This window comes from Ursus americanus, chromosome 13 (genome assembly GCF_024610735.1).
Source record: "Ursus americanus isolate L20-20 chromosome 13, mUrsAme1.1.p, whole genome shotgun sequence".
Classification (NCBI taxonomy): Eukaryota; Metazoa; Chordata; class Mammalia; order Carnivora; family Ursidae; genus Ursus; species Ursus americanus.
Window position 1 is genome coordinate 59,631,699 of NC_142139.1, and position 6,624 is coordinate 59,638,322.

Sequence of the window (6,624 nt, forward strand, 5' to 3'; positions counted from 1 at the left end):
CGCACATGACCAGTTGCATGTCACTTCTTGGCACGATTCAGGCAGAGCGAATGTTAACTAAGGTCCACCATCATAAAAAGCTACATCTGCTAAGAAAATTATAGAACAGATTTTAAATTTAACTGCACTACTGCATATGCAGACTGAACGTTTATGTAACCTTGCCGGGCCTGAAATCTAGACATTCTCAGGGCAGAAGAGATTTAAAAATGATTTTTGATTGATAAGCTGGATGCTGGAAAGATTTTGCCCCTGCTGCAAGCCTGTGCCCTTGAGTCCAAGTGGGGGACGCAGACAAGGACACACATTTGGAAACGGCACAAGTGCCTCCAGGGTAATAGCTCCGAGTCTGCTGCAGTCCGCTTGGGGTATTCTCCACGCCTCTGGGTTGACCTCAGCCCCTCACCTGCTGACAGCACTCCCACTGCGTTCCACCGTGAGGAGGGAAAGGGGGTCACTCCAAAGAGATCCTGGCCTTCCTTGGCTCCCCCAGCTGGGAAGCGATGAAAGAGTGAACAGGATCTGGGTTTTATTTTTCTCCCCTTTCTTTTATTTATTTATTAATTATTTTCTTCAAAGTTCGTTATTTTTATTAGGAAGATGTTTATTTCTTTCAAACATGAGCTATGATCCAACTGCCCAGATGACCTCTGTTGACGTTTCAAGTGCGCCGTTAAGAGCAACACCTGTAGGAGAGATCTCTGGGTCCTGGGATCGAGCCCCATGGCAGACTCTCTGCTCAGCAGGGAGCCTGCTTCTCCCTCTCCCTCTGCCGCTCCTCCTGCTTGTGCTTGCTCTCTCTCTCTGCCAAATAAATAAAATAAATAAAAGTCTTAAAACAACAACAAAGATAGTTTCTGCTGAGGACTTTCATGAGCTGGTCATTAATGGGCATCAACTCCATCCTTGCACCAAGGCTTGGGGGTCAGTACCGTTATTATCACTGTATCACAGATTTGGAAACTGAGGCACAGAACTATTAAGAAACTCATCCAAAGTCATAAAGCAAATAAACAGCCAAGTGGGGATTTGAACATTTAAGCCCCCAGTGGATTTATGCAGAGTCGCTTTGGGTATCACATCCTGTGAATGTTTGCCTGAAGAGAAGAGGGTAAGAGAGACACCCGAAGAAGATATTTTGATTGGACTGGCTAGCCTGGCCGTCGGAAGTACAGTTATAGCACGAGGTTAATAATTTTACAGTTTAAAGGAAGGAAAGGAATGGGTGGAGGGAGGGCTTTGTGAAAGCCTATGCTTTTCATTTTGCTAAGTAATTTGTGCTGCATGGGTCTCAGAACGTACCCCAAGGAGTTTGGGACCTGCATTGATTTTGTCAGTACGAGTCATGTACTTGGTCTGATATGAGGTCCATTTGCCTCCAAAGATCTTTACCACTGCCTGACAGTGTCTGAGATTGCAGTACTCATTCCTTTGAATGTCAGAGAGTTTTTATTTTACAGAATTCTCTTTTAAAATATAAATGTCCCCCCCTTTTAAAAATAATTTCAATTTTTTAAAAAAGATTTTATTTATTTATGTGACAGAGAGACAGCCAGTGAGAGAGGGAACACAGCAGGGGGAGTGGGAGAGGAAGAAGCAGGCTCATAGCGGAGGAGCCCGAGGTGGGACTCCATCCCGGAACGCCGGGATCACGCCCTGAGCCGAAGGCAGACGCCCAACGACTGCGCTACCCAGGCGCCCCAATAATTTTAATTTTGTTTAAATGTCCCTTTTGAAGGCTAAATGTAAGTCCCTTGAAGTGATGGCATATATATGTCAGTGTATCCTGAAAATGTTTCCAGAGTATGGAAGGTTAAGGGGAGCAGCAAGGGGTAAAGGAATGTGGAAAAGAATTTTACTGAGGAGATATTAGTGAAAAATTGCTTCTTGAGTCCCTGAATTTATGTGTGGCATCCTGAAGACACATTCTCATAAAGTTATGATCATTAATATATGTAAGTTTTCTTATATGGCTTCTTTTATTATACATGTTTTATTTTTTAGAATGTCAACTGATTATTTTAAAAAAGCTAATTATTTAAAAAATCATCGTTAAGCATTACTAGTATATATGTACTTTTCTGAAACTGTTCTATGTCCCAGATAATGGTAAAAAGAGAGATTATTTTAAAATATACAATGGAATATTACTCAGCCGTCAGAAAGAACGATTACCCAACATTTGCAGCAACATGGACGGGACTGGAGGAGATTATGCTAAGTGAAATAAGTCAAGCAGAGAAAGACAATTATCATATGGTTTCACTCATTTATGGAACATAAGAAATAGCAGGAAGATCAGTAGGAGAAGAAAGGGATAAAGAAAGGGGGGTAATCAGAACGGGGAAAGAACCATGAGAGACTGTGGACTCTGGGAAACAAACTGAGGGCTTCAGAAGGGAAGGGCGTGGGGGATTGGGATAGGCTGGTGATGGGTAGTAAGGAGGGCACATATTGCATGGTGCACTGGGTGTTATACGCAACTAATGAATCGTGGAACACTACATCAAAAACTAAGGATGTACTGTATGGTGACTAACATAACATAATAAAAAATTTTAAAAAATGTATCTAATAGCACTATTACATCACAGTGGAGGAAAGAGTATAACATCATAAACTAAATTATCTACCTTTAAAACAATTAAACATCCCTTTAGATGTAGTTGTGATGATTGTATACCCATAGTGAAGGCTGTTAATGTTTGAGACTGATGTCACATTTTCAACAACATTCAATGGATCGCTGAATTTATTATTTTCTTCTCCTGCTGTTATCTATTACTCTGTCAAGTTACAATTAAAACAGAATTAAGTTCCTACAGCGTGGGTAAGTATAAACACAAAACACCCAATGTGTTAGGAGATTCTATTTGAAGATAATTGATTAAGATGTGTAAATAAAATAATTTATGAAAGAACCACAGCCTAATTAAAAATATTGCATAATCAAAAGGTAAGGCCCGGAGTATTTGTGGATGCAAAAATGTCTGTGTTTTTGGATTAGCCTGTGGGTTTTATAAGAGGTAGTAAGAAATCAGGGGTGTAATAACTGAGACCTTGAGTTTCCTCTTCTGTAAAAAACGTGGGCTAGAGGGGCGCCTGTGTGGCCCAGTCCATTAAGCTTTCAACTCTTGATTTCGGCTCAAGTCATGATCTCGCGGTCATGAGATGGAGTGCTGGGTGTGTAGCCTGCTTAAGATTTTCTCTCTCCCTCTCCCTCTGCCCCTTCTGACCCTCCCATACCCCCACCACTGCTTTCATATGCCCAGGATTTCTCTCTCTAAAAAAATGTAGGCTAGTGATACCTCTTGTATACCTCTCAGGGTTGAATCAAAACAGAGTGTGTGTGTGAAGGGCCTTCTAAATGATCATGGGTGAGATATGTGTCGGGAGACTCTGAGGTTAAATGGACGGAGTGTGGACTGTCTGGGGGAGTCCAGGAAGGCTTTGGAATGTGCTTTCATTACAGTGTAGCTGTGCAGTTTTCTGAGTAGTGGGTCTGTATCTTTATTCAGTCCTCTGCAATGGTGAAGTGTTAGGACCGCTGTCTGGGAGGAGGTATTTTCGTCTACTTTTCCAAGTGATCTGAGTTGAAGAAACAGCTTCACAGACTGTCTTGGCTTATGGAAATTTAATAAAATCTTAGAGTTTATGGAGCACTGCTGAAGGACCAAGGCCTATGTGGCTCATTTCGAACACTGGTTCCTCGTCAGAATCTCAATTTTCAAGGCTGGATTAATGGATACGCTTCAGATTTGACTTGCAATTCCAAATAATGTGCCAATTCCGTGTCATGGCATGAAGTATCACAAACATAATCTGCATGGCTTTTGGGGGTATGTTGCATGGAATTTGGGTGTGTCTATATGGAGCTTGGTAAAAAAAAATTTCACTTTCTTTGCATAATTATGATGGAGAAAATAAAATACAACGAATTAAAAGGGTAAATGCTGAATTTCTAAGGCCTTTCCAAATAAAATAGCTTCAAATAATCTTAATGAGAAACTCAAGCTTGCTTTTATCAGCTTCAGTGCTTGAAATGACTATATGAAGTATTCGATGATCTCTTTAATTTTTAAGTATTTCTCATTAATGAGAAACTTAATTCAAAATAAGTTTTTAAATGACTTCCCAGCCAATCAAGAATTCATAAGAGTTGAAATTATATTTTAAAGTAACTAATAAAAAGAAATAAAGTACCCACTAGATTTTCCTTTTCTTTCGCTGAAAATTTCTTAGGCTACTGTGCCTGGATTCCAAATCCAATGGAATATTTCCATATCAAGTACTTCAAACTAACGAAGCTCTACCTTTGGGAATATGTGTGCACTGTGGTAGTAGTCACCTTGCAGCCACCACGGACAACGCTAAGTGGACCACCAGCCGCCAATGGGCAAAGGAACTCAACATCTGTGAAGACTGAGTCAGGACTATTACACGCTGTTGAGCCTGCCAAGGGCCCCTGCTCTGTTGTCCTGGCCTGACTTCTCTAGTCTCCACCCTCTGATTGGCTCCTGAACTCTGCCCTGTGTCCTACTTGGGAGCAGGGGATAGAAACTTCTTCAGTAGCTCCATGGCCCTTGGGCAGGTGGCTGCCAGTGGAAGTAGACAGGCAGACGGTAGTTCAGAGGAGGACGAGGAAGGGCTGAACGACGCACATCCCGCTTGCTGCCTCTGGGGACAAGCTAGGAACACAGAAGTCATCAAACTCTGATTAGGCAGGTGGCTGGAGGCTAGAGACCGAGGCTTGGGGGCTTTGAACGCTCCTGTCAGTTTTGCCTCTGAGGGCTGAGGAGATCAATATCTCCACTCAGGGCAAGCTAGCAGGAAAGTTCCCGACCAGGGTTTTTCAAACTTTGGGGTATGTCAGGATTACCAGAAAGCCTTGCTGAAACACAAATGTTGGACTTTACGCTCACTTTCTGACTCAGTGGATCCAGGGTCCAGCTCCAGAATTTGCATTTCTTTTCTTTTCTTTTCTTTTCTTTTCTTTTCTTTTCTTTTCTTTTCTTTTCTTTTCTTTTCTTTCTTTCTTTCTTTCTTTCTTTCTTTCTTTCTTTCTTTCTTTCTTTCTTTCTTTCTTTTTGTAAATTTTATTAATTTATTTGACAGAGAGAAGACAGCCAGAGAGAGAGAGAGCGAACATAAGCAGGGGGAGTGGGAGAGGAAGAAGCAGGCTCCCAGTGGAGGAGCCTGATGCGGGGCTCGATCCCATAACGCCGGGATCACGCCCTGAGCCTAAGGCAGACGCGTAATGGCTGAGCCACCCAGGCACCCCCAGAATTTGCATTTCTAAGAAGTGTCCAGGTGATGTTCATGTTGTTGGTGGGGAACTGTAGGTTGAGAACTCTTGCTTTCAAGCATGGGGTTTCTAACAGGATTTAAGGTAATTTTTCACTTTTCCCCAATAAGTTTCTAAAAATCAATCTTTTAAAGTATCTCTGTGCCTTTAAGAATTTTTATAGCATGCAAAAGGTTATTGCCATTCACAGATGTAAGCTACGTGGTTCGAAAGTACAACAGGAGCCCGAATAAAATCATTTTTAATTTTGCTGAAACCCAAGTGTGAATTTCATGTCGTACAGCCACTGTGTGTCTGGACTGCAGCCAGCAGCTGGTGAGTGAATCCACCCAAAGGCCAGTGTCAACGATTCAAACTGTCTTTGTCTGCTCCTCATGCCTCTAGTGCATTCGAAGTGAAAACTTACACACTCTTACGCCAGGGCCACAAACTCAAATGCCTAACTGGTCCAGGGAAGCAACTGCAAATGAGTCGAAAGAGCTGGGGGAGAGTGTGGCGAACTGGTGGGCTTGTGCCCATCCAAGGGCAGCCACCTTCCAGAGCTCCAGCTGACTGATGCCAGGTAGGAATGTGGGGCTGTTTTGCCATGTTTTTCCAATTTTCAAGAGAATCAGAAATCCAGATTTTTATATGAAATTCCCCCTCCCCTTTTTTAAATGTCAGCTCTCTGAAGGCCCAACAAAACACATTTGCAAGCCAATTCTAAATTTACTTTTACCATCAAATAATCCCCCACAATTTGGACATTAGTGAAGATTTTGGAACCATAGCTTTCGTGAATATCAAGTGCTCACTATTCAATATTTTAAAAGGGTTCAATTTAGTTTAAATATGTGACTGCCCTTTAATAGCAGTTTTATAATAATGGAGGAAAGGAAATAAGTATACTATGGAGTTTCATTTTCAGGGTCAGGAGATGGAGTAGGATTTTCTCCACAGAATCACTAAGACGAACTTTACAAAGTAGGCATTCAATGCCACGAGTACAAATTCCTGTGCCAAGCAGAAACTGTATTTTTTGTGCTGTGCCTTATCATTATTCACATTCTTTTCCTAGCCTGAAAATCATTTTGGGAAACGACCCTCCAGTTGCTGAAAGTAGATACAATTTTCCTAAAGTGAAACAATTTGCCATTAAAATATTTTTATCCAAAGGCCAAAGTTGCCATATGACAGCTGAGGTGTTTACGGTCCACTCCCAATTATCTAGAACCAGGCTGTTGGATTTTCATATGAATTCTCTTTTCCCTTGCATACCCTTTGACTGTTTTATTGCTCATACCCCTGCCATCGTAAGCCTGGCAGATAGAATGATAGGA